The sequence below is a fragment of the Euprymna scolopes genome, chromosome 20, assembly GCF_053919585.1.
Source record: "Euprymna scolopes isolate OS-2025 chromosome 20, ASM5391958v1, whole genome shotgun sequence".
In the NCBI taxonomy this organism is placed as follows: domain Eukaryota; kingdom Metazoa; phylum Mollusca; class Cephalopoda; order Sepiida; family Sepiolidae; genus Euprymna; species Euprymna scolopes.
In genome coordinates, this window is record NC_136501.1 from 90,967,309 (window position 1) to 90,983,322 (window position 16,014).

At 29.8% G+C, this 16,014-nt stretch overlaps 1 protein-coding gene and 1 long non-coding RNA gene across 3 annotated transcripts in view; both read left to right on the plus strand.

Moving 5' to 3' along the window:
- The window catches only part of LOC145241644 (myosin light chain kinase, smooth muscle-like), a 224,373-nt gene that overhangs the window by 204,303 nt on the left and 4,056 nt on the right, over positions 1 to 16,014 (plus strand). The gene's annotated exons all lie outside the window — the stretch shown is intronic.
- On the plus strand, positions 14,121 to 14,441 carry LOC145241647 (uncharacterized). Its single transcript, XR_013862593.1, has 2 exons — positions 14,121 to 14,262; positions 14,295 to 14,441. It is a non-coding gene; the product is annotated as an uncharacterized LOC145241647 (long non-coding RNA).

Below are 16,014 nucleotides of genomic sequence, written 5' to 3' on the forward strand. Positions count from 1 at the left end.
AAATTTTATTTAGCATAAAGAAAATATTACATTTTATTTTTCTTTCTACCCATTATTATTTTATTTATTTATTTTATTTTATTTTTTTTTTGCTAACAATTTTTTTTTTGGAAACGTTTCATTAAGCAGGGAAAAGAGAAAAGCAGTTCAACCATTATTCAAAACAAACAACAAAAAAAGAACAGCAATGTAGAAAAATGAAAAAAAAAAAGCTATCAATAAACTATCAAAAGCGAAGCTAAAATGTTGAAGAAGAAAATAAACAGTTAAGCAATATTTTTTCAATACTTTTATTTTATTTTTTTTATATATAATTTTATATTTATATATATATATATATATATATATATATATATATATATATATATATATATATGCACATGGATAGGCGATTTTTAACAAAGCAGAAAAAATAACAAATTCTCTGGTTTACAAAGATATTAGCCTTGAAAATAGTCTACCCCATCCTGCATTGTGGCAGAAAACTTTCATTAACTCGTGAAAAAAGCGGGCAAAAGTGGTCGGACTATTTTTACTTTTGTACATTAACAGCAGCAGTAGAACTACCAGTGATATACTACAATTTGGTAAGGCCAGGGTTTTAAATTCAATCATTAAATAAAAAAAAAACATAAAAACAATAACAAAGAAGAAGTGGGTACATACCTCTTTCATATACTTCAAAGTATAATACCACCCACTAAATTGTGGGATTCAATTTTTGGTGCTTATAATTATAGTATGATGGGATTTCAGAAAATACATTTTGGATAAAAACACTAGTACGTACTTACATGTCATGTCGAAATTAGTAAAAATTCTAAAATTTACAGAAAATGATTGAGTAGGAATCTACTAGAACTATTTTTTACAAAAGAAAATATAAATAAATAAATAAATAAATAAATACTTTTTAGTTCTTTCTGCAAGAACTTAGGTCAGAAAGTGGGATTAAGAATCAATGCCACAAAAAGAGAGGCGCTCTGACCTGCAAAAAGTGCCTGGGCAGCCCATGGTGAGGGCGCCTCTTTCTATTAGCAATAAACTAATTCCCTCTCAAAGAGAGAAGGCAAAGCCTGGGAGGGTGAACCTCTTAGAACTGCACGGAAATAAACTATAAATAATAAAATCAATAAGGACCAGATCATTACAGGAATGGACTAATCTCTGTTGATTTGTCCACCATTTTTTATTTTTAAATGACGGATTATAATTATTTTATCAAAATCATAGACTGCAGTTACCTCCCCTGGATTTTAAGAAGTCTTCAAAATTATCAAATACAATAAATTTTATTCTTATTTGTAATTAATTTTCTGACTCAATCGTTTTTCGTAATTTTTGGAAATTTTACTAATTCCGAGATGACATGTAAGTACGTAACAGTTTTTTGTTAATTTTTAAACCTCAAATATATTTCTTTAAATCCCATTATACTGCATAAGCACCCAATTTATTTATGTTTTTTTAGGGGGGGGGGTCTTTTTTTTATTTTTTTTTTTAATTATTTGCATTGTTTATATTCGGATTGTTGTCATTGCTATTTTGTTTTTCTTTCGGCTAAAATGTGACAAAACTATAACAATGGTGTGCATTCAAATTTTCCTATTTGTAACTGGGAGACTTGTTGGGGGGGGGGGCGCTAAGTTGTTCTCTAGTCGGCTTTATAGTAACACGAGTCAGATACAGTAAATATAAAAGTCCATCTGAACTGCCGGTTTCTTCCTGCCATCTGTCACATAAAACATTACATACATTAAATGAAAGCTAACATTTGGTTATATTGGAATGGCTATCGTTGTATATCGAGACCATATGCCAGTAAGCAGAGGTTATATTAAAGTTCACATAAATACATGTCAGGATAACCTGGCAGCAAACGGAAATAAACCCAGCTACAGTTGGCGTGGTTGAAGCAGGTGTCAAGGGTTAGCTCTGCGTGCTAGAAATGCAGGTATCAAGTGATATGACATGGAGATGACATCACATGTTTGGGGAACAGAACAGAGTTTCTAGTCAGTCGGAATTGGGAAGTGAGGCAGGTGACGTGCATCTGACACTGTAGAGAGAATCTAAGTGGATGTTGCCTCAAGACTCAGCCCGTATTATTGGAAATATTTTTTTTGTTTTAGAAATGTCAGGGTTGCTGGCGAGCAGAGGTTAACAACATAAAACACGAAATTTGCATTGAAACTATTTCACCATTTGATACCCGACCTTTGAGCATCCACAAGATGTTTACAATTGTTTAAGTTAGAAAAACAATTTTAGAAGTAATTAGAATTAGATATTGGTCTCCTCCTATAAATAACCTAATCTCTCTAATTAAAACAAAGCAGAGCAAGTCTCCATTGTATTTCCACGTGTGAGTAGAGTCGTCTTAAATTAAACAGAAGAGCCACAATCACAAGGGGATCAACTATCCACACATGGAAAAGAAACAATTGGAGAATGAAGAACAGCAACCGTGCACGTATGTAAAAAGACTTTGTTTTGTGGATTTGCATTCTAGATTGCTCAATAGCAAAAACGCACATGCACGAAAAAGTGTGCGCTTATGTGAAAGACAATGCACCGACTGTTGAACTACACTATATCCAAGAAATAATAAAATCTATTCCAAAAAAGCTCTTAAATATGGCATGATCATAGATGATCTGCTGCATCACCCAATGTAAGAATCGAGAAATGCTTTGGTTACTGTTGAAGCAGGTATGATGATTTAAAACCTGAAAAGAAACCAATAAGTGAGCTACAAGCATCAACAAAATGGATTTTACGATTGTCGTAATAAGTCCACTTTCTTGTTATATTGCACAATGTATTTTACGACAATCCTACTGCTTATATGATACTCAAACAAATTTATTATTAGTTTATTATTATAGGTTTTTTTTCTGAGGGTCTTAAAATTTTTTTATATGATGATGTAATCAAATTAAGTGGCTTACAAAAAGGGGGCAGGGCTGCTAAGGTTTAGTCAGTAAATCCGAACATGATAAAAACAACACAAATAATGATCAGTTTAAACAGCAAAGGTTCAGACAAAAACTGTTTTACAATTTTGTACCGTTTTAGGTATTTTTAAGTTTTTTTTTTTATTCTTTCTTAGGGAGATGGGAGGGAGGGGTCTTCCATGGAATTGCGACAAAAAATTGCGCGGATAAAAAGTTTAACAAATAAAAAAAAAACTACTGGAAAAAATGCATTTGTGATACGCTGATATTTCTATTGGAGTTTTTTTGTGCAGAAAAATAACCAGTTTATTTGAAATTTCATTTAATCAAGAAAAGGTTCCATAAAAAAATTGAAAGATTTCTGTGGGAGGGGGAGAGTTCTTAAATTAACTTTTTATATTTTTTTGCTTTTTTTTTTTTTTTTTTCATATACAATTTTTTATGCCCTCTCGTGGGCATCTCACTGTAAAAACACAACACAAAATCCAACTCAAAATGAATATGCAGTTCCATTTTAACATTAAGAATAAAAAAAAAACATTTTTTAATTTGTTTTTTTTTTTTTTTTACTTTTTCATTTTTTATCACATCGGTTAACTTCCAGTAAATTTATTTTCGTTTTAAAAATCTCATCTGAAAGTTTCCTGTAGAGTTCATTCTCTAGACGGTTAGTATTTATAAAAAAAAAAATACTATTTACACTAGTTACATGATGATCTGGCAATTGTGTTCCAGCAATTTGAGAATTACATTTTAATAGATTAAGAATTTTTATAAGAAATCCATGTGAGAAATTATTCATATGAACAACAAGTTCATAAAAGAATGTATTTTAAACACAAAAAAATTTTGTGTTGATGATAGCCATTTATACCAACAAACTACTGAATCGGCAAACGGTGTTCAAATCCCATTAAGTCTATTTTGTTTATTTAGATATTAACCCTCACCGTTATGGTTCAAAAATTTGTCTTAGACAAAGCTTTCATTTTTTACCACTAGATAGCCCCCCCCCCCCACACCAAAAGGGGTTGATAAAATAAATAAGTTTATGAACCAATATTTATATATATATATATATATATATATATATATATATATATATATGATTAGTTTTTTGGAAAAAGAAATCCAGCAGAGTGCTCACTTAAAAGGAAAATCCGAAATATGAGCGTATTTATATTTTGTGTACACAAAGTTGTTAGATGAGACAAGTCATTGGTACCGTCGGTTTCAAACCCGATTATTAGGACCGTTTAAGATGTCCTTATCAAGCTCTCTTCAGCCAATATTCGTCTCTTGGCTGGAGAGAGCTTGATAAGGATATCTTAAACGGTCCTAATAATCAGGCTTGAAACCAATGGTACCAATGACTTGTCTCATTTAACAACTTTCTGTACACAATATATATATATATATATATATATATATATATATATATTCATATTTTATTTTTTCCCCCCTTTTATACAAAGTAATGACTCTTTTATCTTAAGGAATTATCCTTGATAAAAAAGTCAAATATTTTGTAAAAAAGAGTATTAATTTTAATGCTAAACATTCGAAAATGATTTTTTTTTCCTTTATTGTCAGCATTGTTTTAATAAAAAAAAAAAAAAAAACGTTTTTCGTTTATCTATGTGTGCATTTATCTTAAAAGAGAAAAACTGGGACTTAATAGCAACTTTGGAAATTTTTTTTTTTTTTTTTGAGAAATACCAGGGTTGCTGGTGAACCGGGTTTGATGACTTTGAAGCACAAAACTCGCAGGAAAACTATTTGATACCTCGGAGCATCTACAAGATGTTTACAATTGTTTAAATAATAAAAAGAAATCTGAATAAGTTAAATACAGTATTTTGCCTCCTCCAAGTAATTTTTTTTTCAAGTTTGATTCGATTATTGAGCCGTTTGTTTCATATTTCGCTTCTTCTAATATGATTTTACTGTTAAATTAAAATTATTAACATAAAAAGAAAAAAAAATTATACTCCAAGTACTTTTCGATTCTGCCAAGAATCATCTTCAGGGTTTTATTAACTGAAATTGAATGAAAAATGTCAAAACAGGTAAATCCATAAAAGTTAACACCTGACATTTAATAAGCGTTGCAGACTTGACTCCAATAACCCGACAAGCAGCAAAATCGCACCCATTCATTATTGAGATCCATAAAAGCTTTCTACTCTAATAGTTTCTTCTCTCGGACTGCTAAACTTTAGAATTTCCACCCCATTTCCTGCTTCCCTGACTGTACTGAAATGCAGAAGTTTAATTGTAATATGAACCAACATCTTGCTACTCAACTCCCCACAGTCTTTGTTAGATATGATGCCAAATAGTAGCTCCTTAAATTCTAACTGGCAATACACCTTGTATGGGCGAAAATGAGTTAGAGATTTGACTCCAATAAAAATATTTGTTCTTCAAATTTACCAAAAAATACAAATTTTATTATCGGAAACGAATAAACTATTTTGTTTCATTAAGACTTTTCTAAATCATTTAACATAAAAAAAAAATTGCGATGTTGTCGAGTGATAACTATTACGGTTACAGAGTCTGCATATTCGACAAGATTAGTACATGATCAAAAAACCTGGACCGATTTATGTCATGCAAGAGACAAATAATATTTGACCTATGAATCCTTTTTTTTTTTTTTTTAATTTCTTCTAATCATTTGGTTTTAGTCTTCTCACCTTGGTATGACCATATATGGTAAATGCCCATTTGCTAAAAGAAGTAATAAGTTCATTTGTGTGCACAAAACACAGATAATTTTGTATAAAATTCGATCTTCCTCCTCCTCTACCATCATCATTAATAGTAGTAGTGGTAGTAGTATTCCAGTCACCATAAACTCAAAACAACATGAAAATATTAAAATATTCACATTGTTCCATAGATTAAACTGAATATTTTAAAAGTAAAAAAATTAGGTACTTATGCAGAATAAGAGCCGTGCTATTGTCAAAATTTTCCAACCAATTTGCGTACAACACTGGAAGATGTCAAAAAGCTGAGCCAATAAAATCACAGCAGCCAATGCCATTTAAGAAAACATTTACTTGCTGTCATTAGTTTATTATTAAAAAAAACAAAAAAAAAAAACTAAATAACAAAAAAATCCATTAAAAAAAAAAATCATGAAATTTTTTTGTTTGTTATTCAAAAAATATTATACATAAACTGCCGGGAAAATTTGGATGATAGCACAGTCTTAATTCTTCATACGATAGTTATATTATTACAAATAAAACTTTGTTATGAATATTTTTTGTTCTTGATTTGAATTTTAATCTCGTAAAAAATGTTCAATAATTATTCACTTTATTTTCTTTATAACAACAAAAAAGAAAAAAAAGAATATTGTTTTCATTTTTATTTCAATTAATTTTTCATTAAATTAACAGAAATAATTATATTTTTTGTTGAAAAAATTGGCCAACATTTGCAGAAAAAGAAAATCACGAAACTTTCATTCAGCAGCTTCAAACTAATTTTGATGATAGCACGGTCCCAATTCTTCATAGCAAAGTCATTATTACAAATTAAATCCTCATAATTAATAATTAATAAGCAAAAATGCAATTATAAAACTGACGCATTTCCTTGTGAAAAACCAGTTTACATTTTATTCAGAATTTGAAGATGCATTTTTTTTTTATCACTAAAGTTCCTTAAGAAATACAAAAGAAACTTAAATGAATTTGAATTTTTTTTTCTTCTTTTCTTATTATAAAAAATTCAAATCATGTTTCTGAATTTTTGAGATGATGATTTTTTTAAAACTTGTATTGTTCAGACTATTGTTCTCATCTTGACGTATATCTCGTCAAACTTAGGAATCGTTTCTAAAGTTTGCCAAGATACACTTGAAAGAATATTGTATCAAACATGGCGACGTATACACCTGAAGAAGGTTGGAGGTTACATCGACCGAAATGTTGTGCAAATAATACTCAAGATGAGAATATGTCTGAATTATCCAAATAATTCTGCCTCTTTTCACTCTCGATTTTAACATTCGCTGCCAGCTATAGCTGTATTAAATTTATTGCCATTGCTAAGCTATTTTTCTGACATTTCCAAAACATAAAATCAACAGATAATGCACATGAATATAATATGGTGGATGGATATATATATATATATATATATATATATATATATTAAATTTGTATTTATTGGTAAAGGAATTTTCACAAACCACTTTTACCAAAGGACTTGTCAGTTTTTATCAGTTTGCATATTTTTTGTAATAAAAATAACTCAAATCAACTTTTATCTATAGTGAATCATTCAACTTATAACTTATATATGTATTTGCTTGAAAAAAAAAAAAAAGCATAATACACAGCAAGGGCCAAATACCTGATAACTCATAAACATACCGTTCAAATTATGTCATTTTGAGATGCCAGTTCAAGTTAAAGACAGTTATCATATGTGCCAAGTGCGTATTGACTAATAAAAAAAGAATTTCGTTACTACGAGTTTACTCTTACTGGGGAAGACTAAGCAAATACCAGTGTATGAGAATACTTGTAGTTGGCAGCATACGTGTTAATGACATAGAATGTTTCTGAATTTTTGGAGATGAGGATTTTTTTTTTTTTGTATTACTTGGACTACTGTTCTCATCTTGAGTGTTATTCTTATAACCCTTCACGGCATGACTCCTGTGTCAGGAGCTAGGGTTATATATAACCCTCAACGAGCCTGATGTCCTGGTTTCTGCCGAGTATATGAAATCCTAGGTTCTATAACACTCCAACGATTGATGAGGCTGTGCCAAACAAAAAGTCAACTTCGGTCAGTTACAAAAGTTCTTGTGATTCCATGTTATTAAACGCAATAGACCTACTGTACATACCTGTTTCGGATGATGTAACCGCTAACTTTTTTGTTAAAGTCGGGAATCTGCATGAAGTTTCAACAGAAAGATTTCTGAGTTCAACAAGATACACATGAAAAAGGTTATGTTGGATGAAACGTTCTTTGAGAATAACATTCAAGATGAGAACAGTAATCTGAATAATCTAAATAATTCAAATATTAAAACCATGTGTATATTCAGCACCGTCGTTACTGTGACAGTTGAAAGGGGCAGGTTTAGCCCAACACCGTATGTGAAGTCGTTCAAATTCATGCTCTCACAAATGTAAATAAAACATGTATTTTCAAACTGACTTCGTCATAGAATAACATTTTCCATTTAAAACAATCAAATAATTTTTACTCCTTACAAATAAATATTTTTAAGGTTTCTAACTTATAATTTTTTTGGGTGTTTTGTATTATACAAATTAATTTACCATAAAAATATATAAAATTTGCTAACAATAAGTTTTAAAAAATGTGTTCATAAAGCTAGTCGTATGTTGAATGAATTTATTGCTTCAAATTCAAACAGCATTTTTATTTATTGCAAGAAGTAAATATAAATTGGTTTCAATTTCGCTTTATGGTAACAATGTTATTCTGAGACGAAGTGAACTGGGGTGCTGCATTTACATATGGTTCAACCTTTAAAAGACAGATATTCACTGGATCCTTCCCAAAAACTGTTTGAAAATAAAACAGTCTCTTTTGTTCTTTTTTTTCTTCCTTTATTAGAAAGGAAAAAAAGAAAAAAGAAAAGATAGTTGCCTTGTTGATTCTATGAACGTTTGTTAACATGCAAAAAAAGTTGCTGCTATTCAGATGAATAAACTACATTTTTAAATTATATTTTGACAATATTTCAGCAGATACATTCTCCGGGCTTCTTCGAGTATAACAATGTGACCTCTACACATCAATAGATATTTTTTGTTTCTCAGAGAACCAAATTATGTGGACAAAAATTGTGCTTTGTTTGCACTTTAATATATATATATATATATATATATATATAATACTGGAAGCCGTCACAAAGTAGACTTTTTCATTTTAACCAATACATCTAATAAATTGAAAATCATTTTTTAAATTATTTGTACAGCATATTATGTTCATAATTATCCAATGGAAATTTTATTAAAAAAAAATAAATATATCTAACATTACTGCCATCATTTGTCGACGAGGAACAGGATACTAGTTTTAAAACATATTTACTGTTCAATACCATTTCACTCATGAAATTCCAGAGAACAAAGAAGAGAAAAAATAATTAGAAATTTGCATTCTCTATGAAAACTTGAACAGACAAAAATTGTTTCTAATATCTATCTTTCTATCTATCTATATAGGATGTCATAATGCGATGAAAAGAAATCAAATAAAGTGCTCGATCACGAATGTCAGAACTAAAATACAAATATTTGTTTTAAAACTATATATACACATATTCCAAAGAATGGAATATATATGCATAGTTTTAAAATTAATATTTGTGTGTGTGTGTGTGTATATATATATATATATATATATATATATATATATATATAATTTTAGAAAATTTACCAGAACTGTTCAATGTAAAAGCTCAATGAATGTCAACATTTAAAAACAGAGCATATAGAAGCAAACTTTATTTTAAATTCCAATCACAAAGTCTTTATTCAATTTTTTCCTGACAAATTTCAAAATAATTCAATTATACCATGGCAATAGTTTCATGCATAGACAACTGGGAATAAGCAGAATGACTAGGATCTTTCGTTTATGCAGAAGATCATCGAATCACTTCTGGAGAAAAATCCTCAAGCAAAAAAAAAAAAAAAAAAAAAAAAAAAATTAAAAAAGCAAAACTTTTTATTAAATTTTTTGTTTTTTGTTTGATAACTTTTTTTTTTTAAATATATATATATATATATGAATAAAATAAAGCAAGATATAAACGATGCTTTAGACGTTATGTGAATAAAAAGGAAAAACCTAAAAGAGTAAAAACAAAAATAAAATCAACGTTTCGTCCCTATTTCAGGGGACATCATCAGGATTTCTAGGCGAGAATGCACAGGAAGACGGTCATATCACATGCGAAAGAGGAGAAGTTTAGTTCTTTTTCTGTACTGGAGAGAAAAACAGTACAGAAAGAGAACTAAACTTCTCTTTCGCATGTGATATGACCGTCTTCCTGTGCATTCTCGCCTAGAAATCCTGATGATGTCCCCTGAAATAGGGACGAAACGTTGATTTTATTTTTGTTTTTACTCTTTTAGGTTTTTCCTTTTTATTCATATATATATATATATATATATATATATTACCACTTCTAAGTAAATAATGGTATTTTGAATTCCAATGATAAAGCTTTTATTCATTTTTTTTTTCTTGCTAAATTTCAATATAAGTCAATGTAACTTGACAATTGTTCCATGCACAAACAAACAACCGGGAATAAATATATAATTATGAGGATTTCTTGTTCATGCGACTCATCAGAAGATTGCCATATCACTCCCGGAGAAAAATTCTCAAACAAAAAGAATTAAAAAAAACAAAAGGCGTTTTGTAAAACAAAGAGCTGCATTCTATACGGATGTTGGTGTGTTACCTCTGAAGGTGATGGTGTAAGAACGTATCAGCTGAATTGCCATAGCATTACAGAGTTCATGCATCGAAATCGCAACAATTTTTTGTCTCAAATGAACACAAGTCTTTTAAAGGTTTTTTCTTTTTTCATTTTGATCTTGTTTAAATATGTTTCCGCTCTTCTTGTACAGCCTATTACGTTTATAATTATTCAATGAAAAGATTATAAAAAAAAAAAAATTTATCCAACATTACTGTCATCATTTGTCAACGAGAAATGGGATACTAGTTTTAAAACATATTCACTGTTAAATACCATTTCCCCGATGAAATTCCAGAAAGCAAAGGAGAGAAAAAAAAAATACAATAAAAAGATGTTGCTTTTTTTATGAAAACTTAGAACAGATCTCTAACAAAATACGTAGACAAAAATAATTCCTTATATATATTTATAATTAAATAATAATTATTTATTTTTACTAGTGTTTCATGCTTACGCAATCATCAGTGTAGGGTAACGATTCCTGCCAGTCATGAGATTCGAGCCCAGCCACAAAGCCACCTTTTGCTCCATTTGCCAAGCCCCTATCTCAGGGCCACCAAACAATTGCCACAGGAATAAAAGGAATTAAAAACTATTAAATGCCGACTAGAGTGTTCGCACGAATAGAAGTCGTGAACATGGCATAGATGCTAGTTGATTGCCTTAGTTATATATTTTTAGAAAATTATATATATTTTTGTATAAATTTTTAAATTATAAATATAGTTATATATATTTTTAGAAAATTTACAAGAACTGTTCAATGTAAAAACTCGATGAATGTTAACATTTAAAACAGCGCATATAGAAGTAAACTTTATTTTAAAATTTTTTCATTCTAACTTTGATCTTATTTAAATATATGTTTATGCTCTTCGCCCACATCTTACAATCTCCAAGAATTGAGAACGAAAAACATCAATATCGAAAATAATATTGCCTCAGTGTCACCACATGGAGAGAGAAGGATGGTTCAAGCAAAGATTAAAAAAAAAAAATGTTTCATCTTTCTGATAAACCCAATTCCGAATTATGTCTGGAATATCACAGGAACCATGGCACTAGTTACTAGAATTCTTTTATTTTAAATGTTGATATGCTTGTGTGGAGAGTTTCCTCTCGGAACCAAGGTGAAGCTATTTAAAGCACTAGTCATCTTCTACATGCCTTACGCAAGCGAAGCATAGACACTGAACGCAGATCTATGAAGGAGGATCCAAGCAGGAGAAATGAGATGGTATTGAGATGCCTCAGAAGACTCTTCGGCATCTCATACAAGGATCGTGTCATCAAGAATCAAGTCCGCAGAAAGGTCACTCAACAAGTGTGTCACTATGAAGACCTACTGACCACAGTGAGAAAAAAGGAAACTCAGATGATATGGACATGTAACACGCTTAGACGGACTTGCAAAAACCATTCTGTAATGAACAGTCCAGGGAGAAAAGCAAACAGGGCAGACAGAAGGAGAAGTGAGCTGACAACATTCTTGATTAGATAGAGATGTTAGCCAGGCACTCACCCACAGCTGCACCCAGCTGGTTCAACGTTCATCCAACATGCAGTGCCTCTGTGAACCTGGTGGAGTACGGGATCAGTAACAGTAATGCTTGTATTTAAGAAACAATCAACTTTATCAATCAGTTAAAAAATGGACATTAATTTTTATAACAGAGATTTTATATAAATAAGTTTTTGATTTAATGCCTAAATTTGCATAAACGTGTCAGATGTTGTCCAGTTATTTTATTTTTATTAAATGAACCAGTTTTACTTTTCTGAAAGGAGGGCACGGCAAATGTCCAACAGCTGCTCCTGCTGATTCTCAATTCCTGTGATATTTAAGCATGACAAATTACTCTTCTTTTTTTTTTTCTCTAAAAATCTTTGTAAAAAATAAATACGTTTTTTTTTTCAGAATATTAAAAAAAAAGAGTCGAACATAAAAAGAAAAACTTCCTTTAAGTTAAAAAACATTTATGATTTAAAGAAAGAAAAACATTATTTTTTATAAATCGTAAATGTTTTTATCATCAATGTTTGCTTGTTTTTTTAATAGCAATGTTTACGAAACAATGACAATGAAAAATAAATATATCAACAAATTATTTAATTCTCCTAAATCTAAGCCTGTTAGTTTGAAATAAAAAGGGTTTGTATTACTGTACACATAGATTCGAAAAAGTTGTCAAAAAAAACAAAAACAAATATATAACAAATAAATGTTATCAAAGGCAAGATAAGTTACTTTTCTACCAAACTGGATATATTTTTCGTGTTTTTAGTCAATGTAACATGTTTATTCAGCCCAAAAAACATACAGTGTTTACCGATGTATTGGAAAATTAAAGATGGTGCCCGACTCTCTTTTTAACACGGTAAGTTTGGGAAAAGGTGTTATAAATAATAAACTAGACAAAATACTATTAAAAACCCACCGAATATATGTCAACCTATGTCACGGTAACATATATTGAGCGAGTTTCTAACAGTATTTTGTCTAGTTTTATATTTATAGCACCTTTTCCCAAACTTACCGTGATAATGAGAGAGTCGGGCGCCATTTTGAATTTTCCAATACATCGGTAAACACAGTATGTTTTTCGAGCTGAATAAACATGCTACATTAAATAAAAACGCGAAAAATATATCCAGTTAGGTAGAAAAGTAACTTATCTTGCCTTTGATAACATTTATTTGTTATATATTTGCTTTTTGACAACTTTTTCGAATGTATGTGTACAGTAATACAAACCCCCAAAAATTATATATTAAAAAAAAAACAGCATATCAGTTTGCCTAAATTAAAATTGGTTGCTTCTTGCTGTTGCATAACAATTCTAGGTTGCTCGAATGACGTGCCTAAATATTACACAAATAGAGAATCGTCTTGAGTTGTTGTTGTGCCTTAATTTGTCATACATAATTAGTAAAGCCCTAAATAGACTCAACATAAATAGACTAACCTAGCATATAATACACAAATACACATACACGCAAATGCAAAATCTCACAAGTATACTTACACATACACAGAATCTCATACGTACACCTTCATGGAAACGTACATTTCTGACTAGGGATATTGAGATTAAGATTTATTTTTATAAATCTTCAGATCTATCTAAAAAATTATACACATGCACACGCACATATATATGTATGTGTGTGTGCGTGTGTGTATTTTGCCAGCAAGTCATTATTCAATCACGTTTGATTGAACACAACAATTTTTCTGGATATTTTTTCAATTCGCCGAGCGGTCTTTTTTTTATTTCATATAATGGCGCTCAAAAGTTGTTCAGCCATATTCTTCTCAAGCGCTTTCTATCGGTGCAGCCGATCGTCGTCAGGAGCGATTGTTGTTGTTATCGTTTACTTTTTCTTTGAGGCTTGGTGTATTTATAGTTTTTTTTTCTTTCTTTTTTTTTTTTTTTTTAAATTTTTATTGGTTTATAAAAGGTGGGTGGCAAGATGGTTAGGGGTGAATTATTTTTATTTTTAATTTTAATTTCGATTTTCTTACTTTAAAGCGCTTGAGAAGAATATGGCTGAACAACAACTTTTGGGTGCCATTATATACAATATGCCAGCTAAAATAAAAAAAGACTGCTCGGCAAATAAAAAAGATATCCAGAAAAATCGAAAAAAAAAAACCCCCAAAAACTATCATGTTCAATCAGATATGCTTATATATATATGTGTATGTTTGAGTGGTGGGATATATTTGTAAGATGATAATCTGACCGAATGTGTAAAAACATTATGTGTGTGTGTGTGTGTGTGTGTGTGTGTGTGTGTGTGTGTGTGTGTGTGTGTGTGTGAAGAGAGAGCGGAGGGGGTATATTTATAGGATGATAATTTGACTGAATGTGTAGCTAGCAAAGAAAAGAAAGAAAAGCAAAAAGAGACTGAATTAAATAATTTCTTTGTGTTCAAATTGGACATTTTGCTTATTTAATTTTTTTTTTTTACCTACCTATATATATATATATATATATGGCAATATTATATATATATTTGGCAATATTATACAAAATCAGAGAATAGTCAGGATATCTATTGGTTTCTAACACGCATTGTAAATGTGTTACGTGTACAACTCCATGCATAAATTTGCATGTCATGTGAGAAGCCAAGTATCATAGCTATTCACTTTGATTTTGTATAGCCTCACAAAAAAATAGATACTGTTCTTAAACTTTGTGTCTATTTCATTTAAATTATAAAACAAAAACAAAACATTTTTACTCTAGTTTTTAAAATGTTTTATCACAAATTTCAATGACCTAAAAATATTCAGAAACAATCTTTTTCAAGTAGACTTTATAATTGATTGAATTACCAACCAAGAAGTCAGACACTGCATTAACCAACAGGTAGTATTGTCAATTATCTTCAAACAATGTCTGCGCTGGCTTAGACATGCCATAAGATTCACCTAGATGTATTGCGAACCAACTGCTTCAATGGACCCTTGATCAAAAAAAAAAAGAAGAGGAAAACCAAAAATGAGCTGGAAGCAGACAATTGAGAGAGCTTTGATTGCAATGAGAAGAAGCTAGAGTTATGCTCTGGATCTGGCTTCAAATCGAAAATGATGGTTCATTTTTTGACTGCCCTATGTGTCGTAGGACGCAAAAGTTTGCAAGTGTAACTTTATAATGTTTGTAATATCTGTGACTTATTTTAGAGTCATTGGATTTTTTTTTCTTTTTGAAAATACCTGAGAAAAAGCAACAAAAAATATTTTAAAATGCTATACACAAGAGTAAATTAGTAAACATTTTTTTATATTTGAAAATATTTGAAGGATTTTTTTTTTTTTTTTTTTGCTTACAACCGATTGTCGAATCTTAAATCAAAAATGCCAAAATCAGATTTTTTTCCACGTCCAAAAACCTCAGTGATAAAGTTGACTAATTTTTCAACCACCAAAGAAAGACCCTTGGATTCATATTTAGAATTCGACTTCATTTAAAAAAAAAAAAAAAAAAAAAAAAAAAAAAAGCAAAAATGTACTCATCATTGAACAAAGATGTCATATTCCAAAAATACATAAATTGATCAAGTATCTTTTTTTTAAACTAAGAAAATCGAAATTTACGATTTTTAGTGATTAAAAAGTTTTATTTAGTTTGAATACAAACAAAATCTTTGTAGTCGAACTGAATTGTTGCCCTTGAATTTTAACACATTCTAAAACAATGGCTTCCTCATCATAAAATTTGATTTTTTTTTTAATTAACAAAAAAGCTACATGATCAGTTTATATGACTTTTGGAACATGACATTTTTGTTCTGTGAGAGTTACATGCATCATAAAGATTTTTCTGTATTTTTTTTTAAATTACGTTGAATTCTAAATAAGAACCGACCTTTGTTTTAAAATACTTTTTTGTTTTAAAGAAAGCAATTAAAAGTGAAAAAAAAAAAAAAAGAAACTGATGATACCGTATAAGTGTGATATCAAATCCATTGAAGTATGGCATGTCTTTAATATCTTGATATTAAATTAATATAATTCTTTAATGAATAAAGAGAAGA